This window comes from Triticum aestivum, chromosome 2D (genome assembly GCF_018294505.1).
Source record: "Triticum aestivum cultivar Chinese Spring chromosome 2D, IWGSC CS RefSeq v2.1, whole genome shotgun sequence".
NCBI lineage: Eukaryota > Viridiplantae > Streptophyta > Magnoliopsida > Poales > Poaceae > Triticum > Triticum aestivum.
This window is the reverse complement of record NC_057799.1, coordinates 373,783,825-373,810,843: the sequence shown is the minus strand read 5'-3', so window position 1 is coordinate 373,810,843 and position 27,019 is coordinate 373,783,825. Positions and strand designations below refer to the sequence as shown.

The following is a 27,019-nucleotide window of genomic DNA, read 5'->3' as shown; positions in this document are numbered from 1 at the left end:
TGGTTTCATCTAACCATACATTAGGGAAGTAAATGTGCATATGGAGAACTCTATATTTGGAAGTAGTGAAATCCTGCAATGCTTACCATGTGTACATACCTATATTCGCCCTTCAGCAATCAATGGCTAGAATAATATCCTCACAAAAATTTTGCCCACAGAACACGAGTATATAACAATGCATGGTTTGTTAGTTACCTTGAAGAATTTGTTTGTGAGGACAGAACATGATTACTCCCTCCGTTCCCAAATATTTTTCTTTCTAGAGATTTTAACAAGTGACTACATACGGAGCAAAATGAGTGAATCTACACTCTAAAATATGTCTACATACATCCGTATGTTGTGTCTATTCGAAATGCCTAGAAAGACAAATATTTGGGAACGGAGGGAGTACATAACATGCATGACATGGTAGTTTCCTGTGAAGAATCGATTGCGAGATAACATGAGTATAACCATGCATGGCACTTCTATATTTTCGAACCCAGTATACATTTCCCTGTATTTTCCTCCCAGTTCCAACAGGGACATGTCAATGCTGTTTCTTGCATTATCCTACTCATACTCTGCACAATGCTGATCTTACATTAACAATGCCTGTCCTTTTTGATATGATGCAGTGTCCCTACAGTTACTGCCCTTTGTAATCACACCACCTTTGCCAAAAACAGGGAAGCACAACTGGTTCCTCGCTCGATCAGACGATGGCAAAAGACTGATGATCATTCACACACATGAGCCGGAAAAGTTATATTGCAAAAACTCCACTGTATACAAGCACCGTGTAATACGTGAGTATCCGGACAGTGGCTGTTACATCTATGAGCAGGATACCAGCTTGTTGGGGCCTTTAGGATTTTTTAGTTGGAGGCGGGTAAACAGCCTTGGTTCACACTCTCTGTTTCTCGGACTCAATTATCTGATTAACCAGGAGATCACCATTGGCAAGGACCTTGATGGTAGAGAGGCTCTGTTTGCTACGGAAAATTGTGTCTACACGGCGAGCCCTAGGAGTTCGGGAGCAAACTCCCCTGATTGTCAACGATACAGCCTGCAGCCAAAAGAAGGTGAGAATGACAAAGGCATCCGGATTAACTTTGATCCTTGGATGTCTTAATTACGACAGGCAGTGATGTGGTTCAAGCCTTCAGGTTGATAGGTAATTGGGTTGTTGCATCGAAAGGGTGGAGTACTGGTGTCTCCGGATCACTGGTCGCTGAAGTGGGGTTGCAAATTATGATGGTGTTGGATCATCTCTTCGAATGACTTTGTTGTCTTTGCTGCTGGTTCTGGATGGGTAGTTCTTTCTTTTGTTATGCATATTCCTTGTCATTTGGTCATCCTCGTCTATGTCACTCTTACTATGTAATAGTTGCTTCTGTTTACAATGTCATTCTCATCTGGATCACGAGAGTTTGAGCGCTGCAGATGGGTGCGTTTTGGTGGTGTAGCAAGACTTCTTATGAACTATCATGTCTTGTTGTTTATGTCAGTAGTAGTCACTAGTCAGTGTTTGAATGTTGTATATATCGTTGTTTCGAACTGTTTATTGTCTCGAACTACTGGTGGGCTAAATGAGGGCATCACCATTCTCCAGTGTTCAGAGTATATTTCCTTTTTTCAAGTTATATAATTTGAGCTCAGTGTCTTTTCGATGATGTACACTTGTTTGGGCCAGTGAGGTATCGTTGAATATGGGCCGAGTAGTAACGCAATGCCAAACAGGTCAATTATGACTCTCAGGCCGGGCTCTCAAAAAATCCTGAAAAAAGGCCGGGCTCTCCAAAATAGAAAGAATAAGGACTCTTAGGCCGACATGTGGGCGCCACCGGTGTTTTCGTGCGCTTGCGCGCCGAGAGCATATTGGCGCGTGCTCGAAATTCATGCTACCTTTTCATCCCCAGTCTCCCGCCCCTCCCCCACCTCTGGAATCTCGATTCCTACTCCAGTTCCCCCAAATCCCCCTCCTGTACTCCCTGTACTCAACGCACTATCATGTCGCCGGTCAACGCGGATCTCCGAGGCGGAGATCCTGAGGTCCGTCCTGCCTTCAGTCGCTGCGTGTTGTCGCTCAACAGTGGCATGGCGGCGCTTGACGACCAGTTTGCCGGCAAAGTGCTGATGGTAACCATCAACGGCGACCGGCCTCCCGTCTCGCCGGACGCCTTGTCAAAGCTCTTGGCATTGCGCACGACATCCAAATAAGTGACTTGCTCGTCGAAGTCTGTCCGCCACCGGCTGATTTCTCCGTCAGGTTCTGGACAACTTTCGACTGCAGTCGTGTGTTTGAATCTTCCCGGCGTTTGTTCTACGATGGTGCGCTGGTGAGCTTTGATCGGTGGCACCCAGGATGGGGCTCGGTGCCCTCTAAGCTTGAGTTTTTAACAAAACTTACCTTCCACGGCATGCCTCGACGTGCTTGGAACAGCGTGTCCATGAACGAGCTTATCAACGACCTTGGAGGTGAGCTCGTAAGTATGTTTGTTCCTCCAGACAGCTGGGCTTTGACGGTTATGGCATGGATGAAGAAGCCGTCCACCATACCGAAGGTGATTGGTGTTGAGATACCGGTGCAGGAACCGGGGTTGTACTATTCGTCGCCACCAAGGCCGCCGCGGACCACGTTAGGGATGTACCTGTATCGAGTGTTCGTGCATGTCGAAGAAGTGGTCAATCCATCAATCGAAGTCCTGCCGCCACCGCTGGTGCCAGGGTCCGTCGACGACGTACATTACAGGAGTCAACGTCAGACTTTCCCCGTGTTGCTCGGAACGATGGATGGCACAGGGCCTACTCCATCGCGCGGCGGAGGCCGCTGCTTCTTTGGGAGAAGAGGCAGGGCTGGCTGCTTGGATGTGCTCTAATTTGAGGTAACAACTGAATCTTGTCAGATACTAGTTAAATCCGAGCTATGGATGTGAAGCACTGATATGCCAGTACATTTGATTGTGACATGTTCTAATTTTGTACCTGAACTTTTTTTAGAAATGGCTGTACGTCAACTTAATGTGCTAGCAGAACTTATTGTGTTGTCTGTCTGTTTTCTTTGCACAACATTCAAGATATTTCCCCGTCATTGATAAAGACAATGAACCGTTATGTACGACTTCGTTGGTTTCAACATAGCCCTTCCCGTAGCGATCCACTGCTTCCATCCTTATTGTGCCGCCTGCGTGAAATTTTTGTATGCAAGTTTAGTGTGCTATGATGTTCTATATGATTGTGTCAACTATATAAGTTTTTACTGAGCATCAGCAATGCATATGGCTGAAAGATGTATTTACGAGCATCGACCGATGGGTCTCTCTCTCTCTCTATCTATCTCTCTCTCTCTCTCACACACACACACACACGCACACACACACACACACGCTCGCGCACACACACAAGTGGAACCCGTTGAATTATTTATTTGCTCGTGACAACTTTTAATTAGGTTCCACTGTAATCTAACTTTTTTCTTAAGTTATTAATTCAGCTCAGTGACTTCAAAAAGTTGTACAGAAGCCTTGTTTGGGCCTTTCCGGCGTCGCTGAATGTGGGCTGAGTAACCATGTTAGGTTGTACTGTACTACACAGGCCTTTTTTTCAACATCAGCAATGCAACTGGGCCGACAGTTGTACACAATATCCGGCTCAACTTGTTATTCTCCGCCCCGCTGGGCTGCAAACTTTCCTAGGAGCTATGCATTAGGCTTAACAAGAAAATGGACTTTAAGAAATAATAAATGGGATGTAATTATAATAACTGGACAGTTACTATGCACCAAACACGTAATTAGTTTGAAAAATATATTATTTTTGGAATTTGAAAATTTTAATTTCATTACTTGTTGCGCGCGCAATATTTCGTTGGATTTTAACGTAATACAACTTTATTTTGAAATTATATTTAACCTGACTAGAAATTTTAGATAAAAATATTTCGAATCCCAACCAAATGTGGGAATTTTTTTTGAATTCTGTTTTCAGCGGTTGTTTGAAATTATTAATCATTGTCCTAGCTAGAAGTTGGGCTGTACTTTAACAAACTGTAAATGGGCTGTAGTAAATTCCATTAGAATAAATAAATGGGATGTACATTCTTACAAATCGCAAATGGGCTATATGTTCTCTGCCAAATCCGAGCTGTGGGCCTACTAAGTTGACGCGTACCAAGGGCTTTGTCAACTTAGTCAATATAAACGATTCTAGTTGCAGTGATCGTACGATGTCCATCCAACGGCCGTAGTGCTTCTTCAACCTCTGGTCTTCTTGCTCCAGCCGCCCAAAGCAGCGCCGGTCGTGTCGCGTGCTCCTGCCTCCCGTGGCCGGCTGTGAGGCCGCGGAGGCCTCACCGCCCCGTACTACTCCCACCGCTGGCCAGGCCACCCCTCTACTCACCCACACCCCCTGTTATTCTGCGGCGATGGCAGCCTCACACCGCAGCCGAACCAGTGAACCCTCGTACTCCTCTCCGCGCGGGCTTCCACTGCTGCATCTTCCCCGGCTCCGCATCGTCCCCTTCCTAGGCCTCGCCGTCGTCCAGACCACCGCCCTGGTGCTCTCAGCGCGGCACGGTCAACGTGGTCAACGACCGACTTCCATCAGAAGAGTACTGTACGTGGAGAGGCTGACAGCTGGGTCCAGACGGCCGCAAGGAAGTGCCTCCTTATTACGCGCAAAATAATTATTCCACCACCTGACAGCAGGGACCCACCGGACGGGCCACCTTATTTCGCGAAAAAAACGTTTCCCCCCTGACTGCTGGGACCCATCGGACGGGCCAGCGTATTTCGCGAAATAAACGTTCCCCCCGCTGTCAGCTCGGACCCACTGGAAGTGCCTCCTTATTACGCACAAAAAAAATGAATACTCCCCCTGCTAGCTGGGACCCACCATGGTGGGAGGCTGAGTTGTGGGCCTACTAAGTTGACTGGGACGGGGGCCTTTGTCAACTTTAGTCAATATGAACGATTCTAGCTCCAGTGACCGTACGATGTCCATCCAACGGCCGTAGTGCTTCTTCAACCTCTGGTCTTCTTGCTCCAGCCGCCCAAAGCAGCGCCGGTCGTGCCGCATGCTCCTGCCTCCCGTGGCCGGTTGTGCTGTCGCGGAGGCCTCACCGCCCCCTACTATTCCCACCGCTGGCCAGGCCCTGCGGCGACGGGAGCCTCACACCGCAGCCGAATCAGTGAACCCTCGTACTCCTCTCCGCGCGGGCTTCCACTGCCGCGTCTTCCCCGGCTCCCCATCGTCCCCTTCCTAGGCCTCGCCGTCGTCCACCGCCGTGGTGCTCTTCGCGCGGCGTGGTCAACGTGGTCAAGGAACGACTTCCATCGAAAGAGTACTGTACATGGAGAGGATGACAGCTGGGTCCACGGCCACAGCCCAGTTTTTTTGTGATTTGCCAAGTAAGTCGCTTTGTCAGGCCTGTTGGGCTGCAAATCTTTCAAGACAAGGAGAGCTTTCATTTGGCTGGCCGAGAAAATGGCCCATCAGTAATGAGAAATGGGCTGTACATTTTTAAAACACATCAAACCAGCAATTAGTTTCAAAAATCTTTTTTTTCATTTCGAGATTTTAAATTACATTAATTTTTATGCGTGGAGAACTTGTTGGATTTATATTGATATACATTTCTTTTTGAAATCAGTTTGAATTTGATTCGAAATTTCGGGATTAAAAACAGTTCGGACCGCACCGAAATATGCAAAATTTCGTATAATTTTTTAACCGTGGCCACAATATGGGCTCTAATGCTAACAAAAAGAATATGGGCTCCAAAAAAACCTTAATAATTAGCAAATGGGCTGTAAATTATTAGAAATAATGGCAGATGAGTTGTATGCTGTTTTCCACAGATTTGAGGCTTTCCTAAAAAAAAGGTTGACGTACAAGGAGTGACTGTTGGATGGCCATCCAACGGCCGTCGTGCTTCTTCAATCTCTGCTCTTCCTGCTCCAGCCGCTCAAACAAGCGCCGGCGGGACTGCCTGCTCCCTCCTCCCCGCGGTCAGCTCTGCTGCCGCGCAGGCCTCACCGCCCCACCGTACTCCCATCGCTGGCCTAGCCATCCCTCTACTCACCCACACCTGCTATTATTCTCCGGCGACGGCAGACGAACCAGTAAACCCTCGTACAGTCGTACTCCCCTCCGCGTGGGAAAAAACTGCCGAGTCTTCCCTGCCTCCGTGTCGTTCCCTTCCTAGGCCTCGCCATCGTCCACCGCCCTGGTGCTCTCGGCGCGGCCTGGTCAATGTAGTCAACGACCGACATGCATTTGAAGTGGACTGTACGTGGAGAGGCCGACAGCTGGGTCCACGGCCGCACGCAACGAAATGCCTCCTTATTACGCGCAAAATAATGATTCCTCCACCTGACATCAGGGACCCACCGAAAGGGCCTCTGTATTTCACGAAAAAAGTTACCACCGCTGACAGCTCGGACCCACCAGCTATATCTTCGCACGCAAGGAAGTGCCTCCTTATTACGCACAAAAAAAATGAATACTCCCCCTGCTAGCTGGGACCCACCATGGTGGGAGGCTGACTTGTGGGCCTACTAAGTTGACTGGGACGGGGGCCTTTGTCAACTTTAGTCAATATGAACGATTCTAGCTCCAGTGACCGTACGATGTCCATCCAACGGCCGTAGTGCTTCTTCAACCTCTGGTCTTCTTGCTCCAGCCGCCCAAAGCAGCGCCGGTCGTGCCGCATGCTCCTGCCTCCCGTGGCCGGCTGTGCTGCCGCGGAGGCCTCACCGCCCCTACTATTCCCACCGCTGGCCAGGCCCTGCGGCGACGGTAACCTCACACCGCAGCCGAACCAGTGAACCCTCGTACTCCTCTCCGCGCGGGCTTCCACTGCCGCGTCTTCCCCGGCTCCCCGTCGTCCCCTTCCTAGGCCTCGCCGTCATCCACCGCCCTGGTGCTCTCAGGGCGGCGTGGTCAACGTGGTCAAGGAACGACTTCCATCGGACGTGGACTGTACGTGGAGAGGCTGGCAGCTGGGTCCACGGCCGCAGCAAGGAAGTGCCTCCTTATTACGCGGAAAATAATGATTCTTCCACCTGACAGCTGGGACCCACCGGACGGGCCACTGTATTTCGCGAAAAAAAACGTTTCCCCCTGACTGCTGGGACCCACCAGCTACATCTTCACACGCAAGGAAGTGCGTCCGGGCAAAAAAAAACGATTCGCCCCCCTGACTGCTGGGACCCACCAGCTACATCTTCGCAGGCAAGGAAGTGCCTGACAGTCGAGACCCACCTGGTCGAAGCGTACGTAGCGTTGTCATTCTGGTCGCGAACGTGTACGTACATATATACTGGTGGATGTAGAGGCGCGCACGTGTCGTAGTAGAGGCACGCACGTAGCATGTACACGTACGTACAGCGGCCAGTGTGCAAGAAAGAAAATACGGCCACATACGTACATACGGGCAGGGTCTCGAACGCCTACTCGCGCATACGTACGGCCAGGGCTCGTGTACATGGCTGGGTCGGAACAAAGAAACAGCATCGTCGCCGTGTTCATGGGGAGCCAACCGGCTGGGTCGGAACGGAAGGCATCGTCGTGTTCATCAGGAGGGCTTGGACGGAACAACCGATGGAAACGAGGCATGGCGTACCGCAGAACGGAGGAAACAGCCTTGTGTTCGACCGGCCACATTTGAAACGGGATCCTGTTCATCGGGAGGGATCTGGCGTACCGCAAAACGAAGGAAACGGACATCCTACGGTCGAAACGGGGGTCCTGTTGATCGGGAGAGGTGTGGCGTACCGCAAAACGGAGGAAACGGACTTGTGTTGGAGCGCTACGGTCGAAACGGGGGTCCTGTTCATCGGGAGGGGTGTGGCGTACCGCAAAACGGGACTCCACGGGATACTGTTCATCTCCACCGTCGACCCCCTCCAGCCTCCACGGGTTACTGTTCATCCACCGTCGACCTCCTGTAGCCTCCACCTGCGACTGTTCATCCACGGGCTCCTGTTCATCCAGCCTCCACCACGCGCTACTCCACCGGCTACTGTTCAACCAGCCCTCTCCACGGGCTCCTGTTCAACCACCCCTCCACGGGCTACTGTTCATCCAGCCCTCCACCGTCTACTGTTCATTCTGCCCTCCACGGGGTGGTCCTGTTCATCCTGCCCTCCACGGGGTCCTGTTCATCCAGCCCCAACCGGCTCGATCGATCGGGGTCCTGTTCATCCAGAGGCAACACCACGGGGTCCTGTTCATCCACCCCCACCGGGAACTGTTCATCCAAACCCCCCCAGCAACGCTCACTGTTCATCCAGAGGCAGCATCGACCGGCTTCAGTTAGCAGCAGTAGCGAAGGTATCGCTCGATCGGGTTCAGTTAATAGCCAGCGATCGATCGCTCGGGTTCAGTAATGCGTAGCCTGCAGTGCAATCGCTCGGGTTCAGTTAGAGCCCAACGCCTTGCTCGGGTTCAGTTAGAGCCAACGCCTCGCACACACGCACGTACGTGTATGAGAGAAACGCGCATCGCTCGGCCCCTGACCTCCCACCGTAACCGGGAACTCCCCGAAATTTTCCTCGCCCTCGCTTCTACCACGGTTTTTTCCGTCATGGACGGCCCAAAGAATGTCATGCAGCTGCGTCTCCGGCCCGCCTAGGACGAAAAGCCCATTTTCTGTCATAATTTTTTGTCATAGAAGTAGGAGCCCACCACATCTATGATGATACCGGGTTTTGTCACAATTATCGTCATAGAAGTGTCATATGTATGACAGAAAAAAATTCATTCGGCCCAAAATGTCACGGATGTGTCTTTTTTTGTAGTGCATGGAGACTGCCATCCGGAGACCATGTAACAGGGCCTCATATTCTGCTGCGTTGTTGGAGTCTGTGTATAGTATTTGGAGTACGTATTGGACTGTATCCCCGGTGGGGGATGTAAAGACGACACCAGCCCCCAGACCAGCCAGCATTTTAGAGCCGTCAAAGTGCATGATCCAATTGGAGTACGCGCCGTACTCTTTAGGGAGTTCGGCTTCTGTCCATTCGGCGACGAAATCTGCCAGTACTTGTGACTTAATGGCTCGCCGTAGTTTGTATATTATGTCGAACGGGAGGAGCTCAATAGCCCATTTAGAAATCCGGCCCGTGGCATCGCGGTTGTTTATTATGTCGTTGAGTGATACTTCAGAGGCCACCGTAATTGAACACTCTTGAAAGTAGTGTCGTAGTTTCCGGGATGCCATGAAGACCGCGTATGCTATCTTTTGATAATGTGGGTACCGTGATTTGCATGGAGTGAGGACAGTGGATACATAGTATACCGGCTTTTGAAGCGGGAACTAATGTCCGTCCGTCTCTCATTCGACGACGAGCACTGCGCTTACAACTTGGTGTGTTGCCGCTATATATAACTGCATTGGTTCGCCGACATTTGGCGCGGCCAAGATTGGGTTGGTGGCCAAAACAGCTTTTATTTCCTCCAATTCGGCCGTGGCCGCATCCGTCCACTCGAAGTGTTCGGTGCATCGAAGAAGGCGATAAAGAGGTAGTGCCTTTTCTCCTAATCGGGAGATAAAGCGACTTAAGGCAGCCACGCATCCAGTTAGTTTCTGGATTTTCTTGAGGTCTGTTGGGATAGCCAACTGTGATAGAGCTCGGATTTTAGCCGGATTTGCTTCAATTCCTCTATTGGAGAGGATGAAGCCTAAGAGCTTTCCGGCGGGCACGCCAAAGACGCATTTTTCCGGATTGAGCTTGATGTCGTATGTTCGGAGATTGTCGAACGTGAGCCTCAAGTCGTCTATTAAGGATTCAATGTGTCTGGTTTTAATGACCACATCGTCTACGTATGCCTCCACTGTTTTGCCGATCTGTGTTTCAAAGCATGTCTGAATCATGCGTTGATAGGTTGCACCGGCGTTTTTGAGCCCGAAAGGCATGGTGTTAAAACAGAATGGGCCGTATGGGGTGATAAATGCCGTTGCGGCTTGATCGGACTCCGCCATCTTAATTTGATGGTATCTGGAGTATGCGTCGAGGAAACACAACGAATCGTGTCCTGCGGTAGCGTCGATAATTTGGTCCATGCGGGGGAGGGGGAAGGGATCCTTGGGGCAAGCCTTGTTAAGGTCCTTGAAATCGACACATAGGCGCCAGGATTTGTCCTTCTTTGGTACCATCACCAGGTTTGCTAGCCAGTCCGGATGTTTTATTTCTCTGATGAATCCGGCCTCAAGTAACTTGGCTAGCTCTTCTCCCATGGCTTGTCGCTTAGGCTCGGAGAAACGGCGGAGAGTCTGCTTGACCGGCTTAAACCCCTTTAGAATGTTAAGGCTGTGCTCGGCCAGCCTGCGTGGGATTCCTGGCATATCTGAAGGATGCCAGGCGAATATGTCCCAATTTTCGCGCAAGAACTCCCGCAATGTGGCCACTACAACAGGAACCCCCCTTTAACAACGCATCAATGCGTTGTCGTATGTCCATATATGTGTTGCTAAGGTCTACACCAACGAATTAGTATGCGTTGCCGTTGGTGGCGTTGGAAGGATCTACAACAACGTATATACGTGCGTTGGTAAACAACATGTAGAAGCGTTGTTAGATAGCAACATATAAGGCTAGGGCCCAACAACACTACATATGTGTTGGTGGTGACCCTACACAACAGGATTCTAGAAGTTTTGCTAGATAGCATGAACAATTAATGATTTTCATATATTGCATCCAAAATTATTAGTTCAACACCAATAGTGCATAGGAGCCGCAATATAATAAACAATCCAGTCTCATATATTAAATCAAATATGTGGCATTACAAAGAACATGGTCCAAAGATTACAAGAGGTGAAACTATCTAGTAGTAGGCCAATTATTGACCTTGCCATCAACTATAATGTTTGAAACATTGATACTAAAAGTTACATTCTAATTGACTTGTAGCCTAACTATTTGCCTCGGAATCAAAATCTTCTTGGCCTTGCAATCAAAATATGAGTCATGCATCCTCAATTTATCTTGGTAATCTACAAAATAACAATATGAGGCAAGCGATTACAGTAAAGTAAATTAGATTAATAGAGAAGTAAAATTTAAAGCAGCACTGTAAAAATGTTTTTTTACCAAGACATAGATTTGTACACAGAGGTGGGATAATTAATAATCTAATTATAAAAACATCTACAACAATTATTAAATAACATGATTATGCCCTATATCCATGTACTGATTTTTTTGCATCTCGCATCAATTCAAAACTATATGAACTATTATTATATAGTTATATGTTCCAGTCTATTTTTTATAAAAAAGACCAAAATGCAGAAGTGGAAAGTGCAGATACTTGCAACATCAGTAGCATCGCTCTGTAAAGAAATAACAAAATATGCACTAGCGAAAGGGTCATTGCCATGCTATGAAGTACAAACACAGAGACTCCGGGTCTTCACCCTTACTTTGTAAACCGAGGACATTCTATTTCTCTCTTCATTGTCATGCACATGTTCTGAATACCCATGGCTCGTTCAGATAAAAATCTCCTTATTAAAACACCAAGTACCTTTGACCAATCGTATGTGGCTATTCATTGTGAACAACCATCAGCTTGTATTTACTACCAAAAATTATCCAAAATTATATTAATAGTAATAGTGAGATGAGCCCAGCAACCGACTAAGTGATAAGTATTCTAGGTGACCAGTTATACCAACTATACATAATTCAATATTTCTATTCTCCAATGGTCTCTGCACTAATTAGCTTTGGGGCACATCACTCCCGTACTACCCATTCTTGGGACGATTTATTAGTCATGCTTGCTATGGTGTGTTAGGAGAATCTCAGTGCCATCAAATCAAAAATCTTTAAATAATCTACATTACACAAAACGTCATTGTTACCTGAGTACTACAAAGTCAAACATTAGAATTTCCTGATCCATGTAAAATTCTCAGAACCTGCAGAAGCAACAACACGAGAAAAAGCATCATCAGATTGGAACAACTGGAGTTATCAACACATGCATAGAAAGAAGACGTGCATAATGAACTAACAAACAGAAAGACGAAACAGCAAGAAAACTATGAACTGTCTACCCTGAGCCCCTGACTTGACCTTGAAGGAGTGCTTGATCTAATTAGTATAAACAAGAGCATGCCATAATTAGAATACAAGAGAGGACATCACAGAATAATTGATTAGCTGCAGGGTAAAAGAACATACGAGACTGAGCCTACCATAAGAAGTCTGGTTTCCGTCCGATCTTGCAGCGTCACCCCAAGCAGAGATAAGGACTCATACCACAAGCATTATGAAAAAAGAGTAAGGATTGATCCACACACATAGCAGCAAGAAAACTAAAACCTAATGCATCACAAGAAACGAGTATTGAGTAAAAATGTACGCAATCATTCTTCATGAAAATTGCACGGTTAACTGCCACCTCAAACCACGCCTCCAGTCCCTATGCATTATCATCACTTGAAACATCAATCTTCATGTTCCCGTCTTACTAAAATTACATATCATATCTACATGCATCAGCCCATTCAGGTATAAGCTTGGTGAAAAAGGTTGTTGAACTTGCTTTTCTACATGGTTTTTGTCTTACACTTTACTGATTGTTATGAGGCTTAAAAGTAGCATTATGAGGCTTGAATGTAAGTGAATTAGAACCATCATGAATTAAAAACTAAGAATTGGTTACCCCAACTCTAGCTGGGAGATCAAGGGATGAAGATTAGATGCCTTTTTGGTTGACCACGAAATTATGGTAATTTCCTTAACAACATGCATGATACACAAAAACATGAGCACAATATTTACGTAATGAGAGAGAGAGAGAGCAGGGGACACACTAAGCAAAATACCATAAAGGTTCTGAACTTGTTGTCTCTCTGCAGAAATCATCTCTTGTTCGACGTTTGGGTAGAAGAATCCTGCATTTATTTCAACAAGAAACTTATGTGTCAGTTAAACGGTTCCCTTCAGTGATGCACGTAAAATAGGAAATCTTAGTAGGTTTGAAATCAGCATGTGCAGCTACGCAGGCAGGGAAAATCATCAACAAGCATGCAGTCCATTGGTGTTGTAACTTGTAAGATGCGACCGGCAAGGAAAAACAAGGATGGGCGAGGACAACGGGGAATATTACTTTTACATAATACAAGTACAGATGCGGGGAGGCAGAATAGGACCGGCTGAACTACTGCAGTGTGAGGAAGACGGGGGCGTCAGTGCTTGCGTCGTTCCTGGCTGTGTGGATTGTGGATGAACAACGCCGGCGTCTGCATCGCCGGCCATGCGGATGAAACGACGGCGGCGACGCGTTTCCCAACGCGAGGAGGAGGCGCGACGACGTCGAGTGCGTCCCCGACGCGCGGAGAGAGTGGTGAGGGAGGAGGGCTTGGCGGAGGCTCTTGAACATACTGAGGGAACAGGGGAGGCGGTCGAGGGCCAAGGACGGTGGTGGTTGGAACCCTAGCTGTTGTAGGTGCATCTCTCGCTTAGGCTGAAGGCCAAAACGACGGGGGAACAGGAAAACGCTTCGTGCGCAAGAGGTGGAGGTGTGGGCACGGGGAGGTTAGCGCTAAATTGGGGAAAGTGGGAAACAAGGCATCATACCTTTTTTCCCCGTGTAAAACAACACATCCTGTTATATCGGTGCTAGACATACGTTGGTATAGGGGGTTCTTGTTGTAGTGGGCATTTGTTGTGGGGTCCAGCTGTGCCCCGATGGATGTTGTTTTTGTAGGGTCCGTTGGGTGGACCTGGAATTTGACTATTTCGTCCGCTGGTTTAAAAGAGGTGGACGTGGGTCTTTTGTCGAGTATCACGTCGTCCCTGTCTACTGTGGAGCGCAACGCAGTTAGTTCTTTGGCCGCAAGGGTTTCGGATAACACCTCGAGGGCTAGTGTGGCGGTTTTGTTTTCGGCGCGGAGTGCTATGTCCAGATCACTAGCTAGAGTGATGATTCCATTGGGCCCGGGCATTTTGAGCTTCATGTGCCCGTAATGGGGTATAGCTTGAAAGATCGTGAATGCCTCCCGCCCTAGAAGGGCGTGGTATCCGCTACTGAATGGGGCCACTTGGAATGTGATTTCTTCGGACCTATAATTCTCCGGCGTGCCGAATACCACATCTAGTGTTATTTTTCCTGCACATCGTGCCTCCCGACTAGGGATGATTCCTCTGAAGGCCGTGCTGCTTTGCTCAATGCGTCTCTTGTCTATTTCCATTTTTCGAAGAGTCTCCTCATAGATGAGGTTTAATCCGCTGCCACCGTACATGAGCACTTTAGTAAGCCGGAAGCCGTCCACAATTGGACTAAGGACCAAGGCGGCTGGTGCTCGGGCTGTTCGGAATTTAGGTTCGTCATTGGCATTGAAGGTTATAGCCGTATCGCTCCATGGATTTATTGCTGCCATGCGGCAGACTTCGGCAAGGCTGCGGAGTGCTCGCTTACGCCTGTTATTTGAGGTGAAGGTCTCGAAGACTGTCAATACCGTATTGTTATTTTCCACGGGATGGTGCTCTGTTGCATTGTCGGTAAGGATATCCTCGCCACTCTTGGCCACCTGCCGGAGTACCCAACATGCTCTAAGGCTATGTGTTGGCATGGTATCCGCTGTACTGTGAATTTTGCATGGCCCATTGAGCCATCCCTCCAATACGGTTCCATGCCCTGTAGTGGGCTTTTGTTTCTTTGTAATTGGATCAGGTGACTTACGATAGTACACCCTTTTAGTTCGGACGGGGGGTTTAGTGAGAACCGGGGGATCCCAGAATTTTGTTTGGGTTTTCCAGGCGCTTTCCATCGCACAGTACTTCTGTACTATGGCTGCCAAGTCAGCGAAGTGTGCTATGTCACGGCGACTTATGGCGTTGAGGATTCCCTTGTCCGTGCAATTTTTGCAAAAGAATGAAATTGCGTCTTCCTCGCGACAGTCCTTAACCTTGCTCATTACAAGGAGGAATCTGGCCCAATAGTGATGTACTGTCTCTTGGGGCTCTTGTGTAATGTGGGAAAGATCACTTGTATCTGGGCGGGTGGGTAGATTTAGGTCCGAACCCTGACCCGATCTGAGACCCAGGGACGGAGGAGTTTCCGAGCTTGGCAGTTCGGGCTCCGGGATGTTGCCCAATAGGTCTGGCCCGCTGTCTGATTCTAGGTTCAAAGCTTGGGCCATGTCCTCCCATAGAGGGGTATCTGGCTCGAAGAGCTCGGGAATCCGGACATAGTTTGTCCTCAAGATAGAGGAAGAATCGCTGCGTTGCTCCTCCACCACCGCTATCTGATGGGTGACCGGCGGAGAGTTAATCTCCCTTTGGTCGGGTTTAAGCCCGATCCGATCATAGTCCGTAGCGACTCCCAAGGCGGCGATGCGATCCAAGAGCTCGTTCAAGGAAGAGAGCTCCATTGGGTCCATCTGCTCGGTGAGTCCCGAGCCGACGTGGAGGCCGTTTTTGATGACCCGAGAAGTCATCATCGGCGCAACGGCCGAATGGGCGGTCATGACGAAGCCACCTAGAAGAGTTTGGCCTACAGCCAGGGCTCCCCCGGAGGTGATGTTTTCCTTGACAACGAGACGAGCCATCAAGCCTTATGATGACGACACAGTGGAACTCTCAATGAAAGCACCAATGACGGTGTCAAAACCGGCGGATCTCGGGTAGGGGGTCCCGAACTGTGCGTCTAAGGCGGATGGTAATAGGAGGCGGGGGACACAATGCTTACCCAGGTTCGGGCCCTCTCGATGGAGGTAATACCCTACATCCTGCTTGATTGATCTTGATGATATGAGTATTACAAGAGTTGATCTACCACGAGATCGTAGAGGCTAAACCCTAGAAGCTAGCCTATGATTATGATTGTTGTTGTCCTACGGACTGAACCCTCCGGTTTATATAGACACCGGAGGGGGCTAGGGTTACACAGAGTCGGTTACAAGGGAGGAGATCTACATGTCCGAATTGCCAAGCTTGCCTTCCACGCAAAGGAGAGTCCCATCCGGACACGGGACGAAGTCTTCAATCTTGTATCTTCATAGTCCAACAGTCCGTCCAAAGGATATAGTCCGGCTATCCGAGGACCCCCTAATCCTGGACTCCCACAGTGGCCGCCTCAGTATTGTTAACCTCCACTTGAGTAGCTGGAGGGTCGGACATAGACACGTTCTCCTCGAGAACAGCTTCTTGGTTGGTAGGGGGTGTGGCAGCACACTCTTCTTCTTGATGGTGTTCTTCTTGATCATCGGCTGATGCAACCGGAATGTCTTCAGCAGCTTTGGCTTCAGACTCAGAGACGTTCACAGTTGGAGTGGCGTTAGGAAACACTTGTCATGCCACTAAGTTGTGGTGCTCTTCTCCTTCTGGAACGCTCGACAAAGCGACTTGTGGCCTTGGTCCTTTGCGAAGCCTACGGAATTGTCACAGCCCTAGAGTATTGCTTGTAATTAGTTGCATTTGCATCCATGCATCATGTTTGAGTTTAAATGAATTTGAATTGGGGATGTTCAAACCCTAGCACATGATGAAATTCAACTAGGTTCAAATTCAAATCTTTTCAATGAACCAAAATGCCCTCCAGAAAAGTTCATGATTTTTTATTAAGGTGAAAACCTCTGCCAAAAATGATGAACATATTTCTAGGACATTCTTGATTTTTGAATTAACTCATGTTGTATTTGAATTGGGGCATTTAAATTCTATAATTATTTTAAATGCTCTAATAATTCTCAAATAATTGAGGGCTGTTGGGAATAATCTAGTATGTGCCCACAATTTATTTCAGGATTTTATAAAGTGGTTTAGTATTTTACTAAATCCAAAAAAACAAAGACAGAAAATAGAAAAAAATAAATAAAAGGAGAGAGAGAGGTTACATGTGGCTTACCTGGCGCCCACTTGGCCCAGCGCTGGCAGGCCCAACCCACTGGCCTCCCCTGTCGTCTTCCTCCCCTGCCAGGAGGACGAAGGCGCGTGCTCTCCGTGCGCGTCCACGCGTGAGGCCACCTCCTGCTTCCCGCCGCTTCCCCGATGCGGCTGTGAACGCCACGCACTCCCCCTGGACCCCCTCGACCTCTCCCTCGTCCTCACCTCCCTTGTCTCTCTCCCTCGCGCGGTCCGAGCGCTGCCGCTGCCGCCGACGAGCACCACCGCGGCCAACGCCTCTTCCTCGTCCTCCCGAGCAGCCCAGAAGCTCAGCCACTTCGTGCTCGACCCCCCGACCGAGCCACGCCCTGCCAGAAGCCCCCGAACGTCCTCACCGGGCTCGTCTTCAACCTCCCGACGGCGAGATCGACTTCACCGCCCCGCCAACTCCAATCCTTCCCTGAGCCCGTTTCGACGCCCTCTGCACTCGCCGTGAGCTCCTGCTCCTTCTCCCCCTCCCCGTTTGCTCTGCTGCACGCCGTAGCTGCCACACCGCGCTCGCGCGCACGCGCCGCCGCCTGAGCTCCTCGCTGCAGAGGCCACTTCCACCTGAGCTCGAAACCGAGCGCATCACCGCGCTCAGCGCGTCACCACGGGGCCGTAGCGACCATATGTTGCTCCTTCCGTTCCCTGTGGCATCGAATTCGTCGACGTCCGAACCCCCGCGCCGCTCTGCTCGTCGGTGCCGTCGACTCCGACCACCCCGCCCCCTCTTGTGTGTTTCCCTGGATGCGGCGCACGCACAGCAGCCCGTAGAGCCAAACCGTGGGTCGAGAGGACGCCGGACGGCGAATCCCGAGCGCCTCCGCCGCTCTGTGAGGTCGCCGGCGGCTAATCCCAGGCCGCGCCGACGTGGCAGTGATTAGTGCTAATCACTGCCAGCTAACAACCCACAATGGGCCCCGCATCGAGTCAAAGCATGGGTCAACGCGGGATTAGCGCCTCTGTCACTGACCAGTGGGCCCGATAGGTCAGGTTTGACCTGGACCAGGTCAGTTGACCTGCTGACGTAGTGATGAGGTCACCCTGACGTCATAAAGTCTTCTCTGGATTTTAAATAAATCTAAACGATTTATTTATTTTCAGAAAATGTCCTAAACTTCTAAAAATCATAGAAATTCAACCGTAGCTCAGAATGTAATAAATTATATATGAAAAATTATCGGAAAAATATGAGGAATCTGTTTATGGCATTGTCATGCATGTTTAAACAACTTAAGGTTGTTGTATACGACAATTTGATTAAATGGCATTTGAAATGCCTTATGTGGAGTTTGAATTTGAATTTAGTGTTCAAACCAACTCCATTTAAATCATTACTAGCTGCATTAGGTCAAATCACAGCATATTGCCATGTCATATTCATGGATCATTTTGTCGCATTGCATTGATTGTGCTCTTTCTCTGTTGCCGGTGGTTGTTCCCTCTCGATAGACGTGTTCCGACGATGAGTTCGATGACACCGATGAAGAGCTATATTATCTTCAGAAGTGCCAGGCAAGCAAAACCTCCTTGTTCATTCTGATACAATCCCACTCTCTCTCTCTCTTTCTGCTCCCTTTTACTGCATTAGGACAACAACGAGTCATCTGTTATATGCTGCGGTAGTTGAACCCCTTTTCCTCTGCATGACCTCTCATTGCCACAGTAAATAGATGAAACCCACTAGCATGAGTAGGAGTTGTTTGAGCCCTGATGTGCCTACTCATTCATGCTTGTTTGTCATGCCTGCTACTGCTTAGAGTTGAGTCAGGTCTGATTCATCGGGGATGAATTGGAATGGTGATGAACATGTCCTACTGTGTGTGAGCTAAGTGTGTGAACACGATTTGCTAAAGGTAGCGGTGAGAGGCCATGTAGGAGTACATGGTGGGTTGTCTCATTCAAGCCGTCCTCAAGAACCGAGTTCTGTGTTTGTGATCCATGAACAGCTACTACCACACGTTGGGCCTTGAAATATGACCCCGCTCGACTTATTAACCGCCCTTGTCCTCTGTCCAGGAGTTGCAACTAGTTTCTGGTGTTTGTAGGATATGTGTTGGAGGTCGTGCGTAGCGCTGACCCTAGGGGTGGGCTATGATGCGGTAGATACACCGTGGCCCGGTGTACCGAGTCGCCCGTTTGGTGTCTCGGGAACCCTGCACACATCGTTTGGGGCTGTGAGCGAAACCCCGGCCGGATGTCCTCGCGGATGGAACCCGAATAGGCGATAAACCTGGACTAGAGACTTGTGTGGTTAGTCAGGTCGTGGTCTACACCCACGTCGGCTTTCGCTTGAAGTCTGCCGAGCACATGTCGTGTGCAGACGCTAAGTGGTGGAAACATGTGTGAAGAAGTACACCCCTGCAGGGTTATAAATGATCTATTCGAATAGTCATGTCCGCGGTAAAGGACTTCTGGGTTGCCTGTACAGTTCATAGACAAGTGAAAGTGGATACTCTAAAATGTGCAAGATAAGCGTGAGTGCTATGGATGGCGTTCTCGTAGGGAGACGGGAGCGGATCCATAGTGGTGTATTGATATGGTGAATATGTGGACTCGTGTGCGCCACCACAAAAGAGTTATTTGCAGACATAGTTCAGGATAGCCACTGAGTCAAAGCTGGCTTGCTGCGGTCAAACTCCACCACCCCTTTGTTGATACCGATGCATATGTAGCTAGTTCTGATGTAAGTCTTGCTGGGTACATTTGTACTCACGTTTGCTTAATTTATGTTTTTGATGAGAGACTTCAGTCTCGCTAGTAGTTCTGCGTGGACTTCGACATTTAGCTTGATACCTCAGCTACGATCTTGTGCCCTCGGCAGGATCTGGTAGATAGTCAGGCTTCTCAGCCTTTTTCATTTGTAGATGTCTGTACTCAGACATGTTAAGCTTCCGCTTGTGCTTTGACTTGTATGCTCTGAATGTTGGGTCATGAGACCCATGTTTGTAATATCTCGCTCCTCGGAGCCTATTGAATAAATACTTTGAGTCGTAGAGTTTTGCTGTGATGCCATGTTGTATTTACACATATCGAGCATATTGTGTGTATGATTGAAATGCTTGGTATGTGTGGGATCCGACAACCTAGTTGTCTATCCTTGGTAGCCTCTCTTATGGGGAAATGTAGTCTGGTGCTTCCACTGAGCCATGGTAGTCTGCTACAGCCCGGTTTACCGGAGTCTTGCTAGCCCAGTTACTACTGCTCCGGAGCCCCTAGACTGGCCGGCATGTGTCCCACTTCGTTCCTGTGTCTGTCCCTTCAGGGAAATGTCACACGGTGACTTCCGGAGTCCTGCTAGCCTGCTACAGCCCGGGTTCCCGGAGTCCTGTTAGCCCAGTTGTTACAGCTCGGATTCACACGCTGATGACCGACACGTTCGAGGTTGGGTCATGTATGCCTGTCCCCGTAAGTTAGTGCCACTTTGGGTTCATGACTAGTCATGTCGGCCCGGGTTCTTTTTCATATGGATGCTAGCGACACTATCATATACGTGATCCAAAAGGCGCAAACGGTCCCGGGCCAGGTAAGGTGGCACCCGTGGGAATACCGTGCGTGAGGCCGCAAAGTGATCTGATGTGTTACATGCTAGACCGGTGTGACTTAGGATCGGGGTCCTGACAGCTTTGGTATCAGAGCCTGACTGCCTGTAGGATTACCAAGCCAAACTGGTCGAAGTTGAGTCTAGAAATGCTTTAGTTATATAAGGGAATTGATTGTGGGAGGGAACGTAAGGCTCTTTTTTTACTCCTTATACCTTATGTCCTTCTGATCTGAGTCATCCTCTTCTCTTCTATAGGGATTAAGAACTAGGCCTTCTCATCTATCTATCAGGATGACATGTTACTAATCCATAGACTTATAGGATTGATGGATTCAATTCTTAGTTCAGTTCCTACTATTTCTGTGTGTTGACAGTTGATCTCGGAACCTTGATATTGTGATGTTGAGTGGTAATGCCACCATTTTTGTAGGATGTCTCAAATCTTTTTGAGCAATTACAGCCGTTATGCTGTCCGAGTCATCCCAGGTTTCTAATTAGTATGATGCACTTGCAAATCATTCCTCCATGTTCCCGGTGTTCCTTTGGGCCAGATTAACCACACTACCTAGTGCGTTGAGGTACTCTATTGCCTCGACATATATGTTGGAGCTATTATTATGACCCTAGGTGTCTTAAGGAGCACCTAGTAATCTAGCCATGATTAGTGTTTCCGATGTGATGATTCTGGCCACCATTCTCGAAAGCATCCCGTGATGCTGCTTAGTAGTAGGTATTCTATTTCTGGGTTCTTGAACCCGAGATTCACCCTACTTACTTCATGTTGATAGTGTTTGCTCGTTCCTTTAGGTTATTAGTAACCTTTGCATTAGTCCTCGAGGTCCGTGGTATTTCCTTCTTCCAAATACTATGAACCACTTATGGCAGAAGTTTGTTGGATCAAAGGATCACAACAGGAGTGCTCTCGATGAGTTCTCCATTCTATATTGTGACTCTGCCAGTTCAACCTTTCTACATGGGTTATCCGGAAGAAATATGTTGAACTCCTTCGACATGCTAATCCATGCATCCACGGCATGCTAATCCATGCATCCATAACTCGGAAAATCATATGTTCTTTGAGTTGTCCCTCATTAGTTGTTTTCTGACCTCCGACTATCAATTTGTAGTCAGGAGTAGTCGTGCATTCGTGTTATCGATGCCTATTATTCTTGTGGTCCGACAAGCCATTTTATTCCGGAATGACTAGGAGAAACAAACTCCAGCACCTCATCCATTTCTTGGACTAGTCAAAGTAGTTGTATTCCGCAGATCAAAATGCCAATCCAGCTTTTGATTTTGTTCTACCCTGAAATATTACCTTCTTATGTCAAGAATGTCATGAGAATTGCACCACCTCTTATGAATTCTTGACGCAGTGATACTTTCGCCATCATTATTCATTCCTCGGTCCCCATGTTATTGTAATCGGAATGCCGACAAGTGTACTATGATGTGCGAAAATCAATACTCCTAGCAACCCCGTTGCTTGGTAGTTAATGGACAATACTCTCACTCTTAGCATGTTGGATATTGAATCATCATCCTAAGATTTATCGTGCGACCTAGTCCTTATTTCTGGTGCACTCTTCGATCAATGAGTTAGGATTTTGTCAATCCTTGCTTATTTGATCATGTCATCTTGCCTCGAAAGCAAGATTGTTCTCGAGCTTAATAACATATCGATGGTTCGTGATTTTCTGATTATCTTCTTGGAAGTATCACTAGGTTGTCCCCTGACTGTTATGTTGAGCTCGTGATCAAGTTGGTTTCTTGTAACCAACCCTTCTCCAAGAATCGGTGTTGGATACCCCTGAGCTAGTTGGTCAAACTAAACAACAACAACTTGGAGAGTTGGAAGATAAGAGCTTGTCTAACTTAGTTCATTTCCAAAGGGATATCTTGTGTTTGTGTGTTTGTTGTAGAAAGATGATTTCTTCATCGACTGGTCCTCGAGATCAGTTGTTGAACCTATCGTCTTGCCCAAACCTTGATTTGAGTGTGGGCCATTGTCAAATCAAGTTAGAACCAACGATATTCGTAACGTTGTCTTGCTCGTGGTTGATTCCTCAAGCATACACCATTACATCTTTTGGTCTGACCAATACTAACACATTGTTCACATAATGGTGGAAGTCCAGTGATATGGAAATTCCGATGAGTTGCTGTTGAGCCCATCAGCAGCATTTTGTCTCCTCCATGATTCGTGCTGAACATCCAGCTAGTGTTGGAAACTTGTGTAAGCATTTTCTTCATGCCCCGTTCATGAAGTATATGTTTGGATGAAAGTAGTAACTTCCTCTAAGTTCATGTGCAATCGATGCAAGTTGCCGCCGTGAATTCGAGGGAGCTTGTTTTTGCTTCCTTTGGAATCATCCCAAGTCAATCATGCATTCGTGCGAAGTATTCTGTGGTTTGCTAGATTAATTACCTCCACTCCATATGTGTTCCTAGCACACCAAGCCACTAATTGACTTGTTCAAGGAGAAGAAGTTCCTTCTTAAGAGCATGCCTTATGCAAGGACTTTGATATCCTTGTTGATGGTCCCCAACCAGAACTCGGTAGTGTTTTCTTGTAAGACTATTACATGGTCATGCTTGTCTTGGACAGCGTGTTCGCATGTATGTAGCAGAACCAGCTCATATTTTGGAGCTTGCTATCGTAGTTCATTTCCCGAGAATCTCGCAACGTCATCTCGTCGGTTTGTGTTGCAAACTTTCTTTTCCAGACATGCTGTCTGAAATATCCTGTTACCAACCAGATCTGAATCTTAGGCAGATATGATGGTTGGAACTTTTCCAGGATCTATGATGTAGGTCCCGACAAGGTTGTTGTTCTGGCTGACACACCTAGCCGGAAGATCTGTCGTTGTAGTATCTTTGACCATCTTTCCATGAGGATTTCGTGCGACTTATTCTAGAAGTTGTTCCTTAGGGATCCTTGTGCTCTCAGTTTTCTCGATGATTCTATAACCATTCAAACGTTGGAAACACTCTCGACTGTTGAGTTTTTCCCCACTTACCAGGATCATTCCCAGCATTTGCATTTTGTTCCCAGCTTGCACCCCAGTAATTGTTGTCCAGGATCATCTTCAAAAGTGGACTTACCATGGGTCCCATCCATCTCCGATGATAAGGAAATCATCCATTACGTTGTCTTCAACAAGGTAGTCCTCATCGTCCACCTTAGCCCAAGTATGTCATTCTTTAGAACTCCTTCAAACGATCCATTGTGAATTGCCTCAGGCTGGTATGAAGAGTTTCAATGATCTACGGATCAAAAGTAATTCTTTTTGTCACTTAAGGGAATAATTCTACGAGTCACCTCCCCTAAGGTGCCCCATTATGAAATCATGGCAATTATTTCATCTCTATCTTGAAATCATGCACCATCCTCTTCGGCGTGGAATTTTGCCTACCTAGCAGAACCTTGTCATCTGCTTCTTTCCATTGCCCATGATGTGTGTATTGTATCTCAGCTCAAGAGATGTTTCTATGTCTCATTTAGTGAGTTGATCGTGAGTTGCTCGATCTTCGAGAAGATCGACTCTTTAGGGTTTCCCTTCCTTCTCTTTGTCGTGTTGGATGAAGTTCTCAAAGCAAGACGTCCAGATCAAGATGATGCAATGAATCAACATCCTCGGGAAGGGCAGTTGGATCGAGAAGATTGTGATAGTTTTGTGACCCCCTTCCTTCTTACCTCACGTCTTGAATCTCGGGACGAGATTCTTGTTTAGTGGGGGTGAGTTGTCACAGCCCTAGAGTATTGCTTGTAATTAGTTGCATTTGCATCCATGCATCATGTTTGAGTTTAAATGAATTTGAATTGGGGATGTTCAAACCCTAGCACATGATGAAATTCAACTAGGTTCAAATTCAAATCTTTTCAATGAACCAAAATTCCCTCCAGAAAAGTTCATGATTTTTGATTAAGGTGAAAACCTCTGCCAAAAATGATGAACATATTTCTAGGACATTCTTGATTTTTGAATTAACTCATATTGTATTTGAATTGGGGCATTTAAATTCTATAATTATTTTAAATGCTCTAATAATTCTGAAATAATTGAGGGCTGTTGGGAATAATCCAGTATGTGCCCACAATTTATTTCAGGATTTTATAAAGTGGTTTAGTATTTTACTAAATCCAAAAAAACAAAGATAGAAAATAGAAAACATAAATAAAAGGAGAGAGAGAGGTTACCTGTGGCTTACCTGGCGCCCACTTGGCCCAGCCGCTGGCAGGCCCAACCCACTGGCCTCCCCTGTCGTCTTCCTCCCCTACGAGGAGGACGAAGGCGCGTGCTCTCCGCGCGCGTCCACGCGCGAGGCCACCTCCTGCTTCCCGCCACTTCTCCGACGCGGCTGTGAACGCCACGCACTCCCCCTCGACCCCCTCGACCTCTCCCTCGTCCTCACCTCCCCTGTCTCTCTCCCTCGCGCGCAGTCCGAGCGCTCCCGCCGCCGCCGACGAGCACCACCGCGGCCAACGCCTCTCCCTCGTCCTCCCGAGCAGCCCAGAAGCTCCGCCACTTAGTCCTCGACCCCCTCGCCGAGCCACACCCCGCCCGAAGCCCCCGAACGTCCTCACCGGGCTCGTCTTTGACCTCCCGACGGCGAGATCGACTTCGCCGCCCTGCCAACTCCAATCCTTCCCCGAGCCCGTTTCGACGCCCTCTGCACTCGCCATGAGCTCCTGCTCCTTCTCCCCCTCCCCGTTTCCTCTGCTGCACGCCATAGCCGCCACACCGCGCTCGCCCGCACGTGCCGCCGCCTGAGCTCCTCGCTGCCGAGGCCACTTCCACCTGAGCTCGAAACCGAGCGCATCACCGCGCTCAGCGCGTCACCACGGGGCCGTAGCGACCGTATGTTGCTCCTTCCGTGCCCTGCGGCGTCAAATCCGTCGACATCCGAACCTTGGCGCCGCTCTGCTCGTCGGTGCCGTCGACTCCGACCACCCCGCCCCCTCTCGTGTGTTTCCCTGGATGCGGCGCACGCCCAGCAGCCCGTAGAACCAAACCTCGGGTCGAGAGGACGCCGGACGGCGAATCCCGAGCGCCTCCGCCGCTCTGTGAGGTCGCCGACGGCTAATCCCCGGCCGCGCCGACGTGGCAGCTATTGGTGGTAATCACTGCCAGCTAACCGCCCACAGTGAGCCCCGCATCGAGTCAAAGCACGGGTCAACGCGGGATTAGTGCCTCTGTCACTGACCAGTGGGCCCGACAGGTCAGGTTTGAACTGGACCAGGTCAGTTGACCTGCTGACGTAGTGACGAGGTCACCCTGATGTCATAAAGTCTTTTCTGGATTATAAATAAATCTAAACGATTTATTTATTTTCAGAAAATGTCCTAAACTTCTAAAAATCATAGAAATTCAACCGTAGCTCAGAATGTAATAAATTATATATGAAAAATTATCAGAAATATATGAGGAATCTGCTTATGGCATTGTCATGCATGTTTAAACAACTTAAGGTTGCAGTATATGACAATTTGATTAAATGGCATTTGAAATGCCTTATGTCGAGTTTGAATTTGAATTTAGTGTTCAAACCAACTCCATTTAAATGATCGCTAGCTGCATTAGCTCAAATCACAGCATATTGCCATGTCATATTCATGCATCATTTTGTCTCATTGCATTGATTGTGCTCATTCTCTGTTGCCGGTGGTTGTTCCCTCTCGATAGACGTGTTCCGACGATGAGTTCGATGACACCGATGAAGAGCTATATTATCTTCAAAAGTGCCAGGCAAGAAAAACCTCCTTGTTCATTCCGATACAATCCCACTCTCTCTCTTCTGCTCCCTTTTACTGCATTAGGACAACAACGAGTCATCTGTTATATGCTGCGGTAGTTGAACCCCTTTTCCTCTGCATGACCTGTCATTGCCACAGTAAATAGATGAAACCCACTAGCATGAGTAGGAGTTGTTTGAGCCCTGATGTGCCTACTCATTCATGCTTGTTTGTCATGTCTGCTACTGCTTAGAGTTGAATCAGGTCTGATTCATTAGGGATGAATTGGAATGGTGATGAACATGTCCTACTGTGTGTGAGCTAAGTGTGTGTAATGCCCGGATAATCATGCTACAGTAATCTCACGTTAATGATGGCACGTCACCTCTGTCACTGTAATTAATCTCGGGTTAATTCAAAACCGTTTCAAATTTAAATTCAAATTAATGTCAATAATAAAAGTTTTCAAAAATTTAAACAAAAATGTTCGGTAGGTGCCAGATATTGCACTGATAATGATTGTGGAGAAAACATATTTTTAGAAAATGCCTAACTAATTTAAAATGATGTAAAACAGAAAAGAAAATAAATAAAAAGAAAAGAAAATGCAACAGAGAAAAAAAAGGAGGAAGAAACCCCCCCTGCTGGACCGCGGCCCAGCTGGCCTTCGGGCCAACCAGGCCGGCCCAGGCCGGCCCCCACTCCACTCCTTATCCCCTCGCCCCCCCGCAACCCTAGCCACCACCGACAACCCCCACCTCCCCACTCACTCGCTCCCCCACCCCCCGATCCCATCTGGATCGGGGCAACGACCGGGACGCCCCGACTCGTCCCCACCGCCACGGCCACCTCGCCGGAGCC

General features: G+C 48.2%; 1 long non-coding RNA gene across 3 annotated transcripts; it reads right to left on the bottom strand.

Moving 5' to 3' along the window:
• Positions 1 to 10,736: 10,736 nt before the first annotated feature.
• LOC123049357 (uncharacterized) lies at positions 10,737 to 13,620 on the bottom strand. 3 transcript variants are annotated; one of them, XR_006423571.1, is made up of 3 exons: positions 13,160 to 13,620; positions 11,864 to 12,901; positions 10,737 to 10,990 (listed from the first exon to the last, which is right to left on the bottom strand). It is a non-coding gene; the product is annotated as an uncharacterized lncRNA (long non-coding RNA). The 3 variants fall into 3 exon arrangements; XR_006423572.1 differs by having other exon boundaries at positions 10,737 to 12,095; positions 12,200 to 12,901; XR_006423570.1 differs by having other exon boundaries at positions 10,737 to 12,901.
• Between the last annotated feature and the right edge of the window lie 13,399 nt (positions 13,621 to 27,019).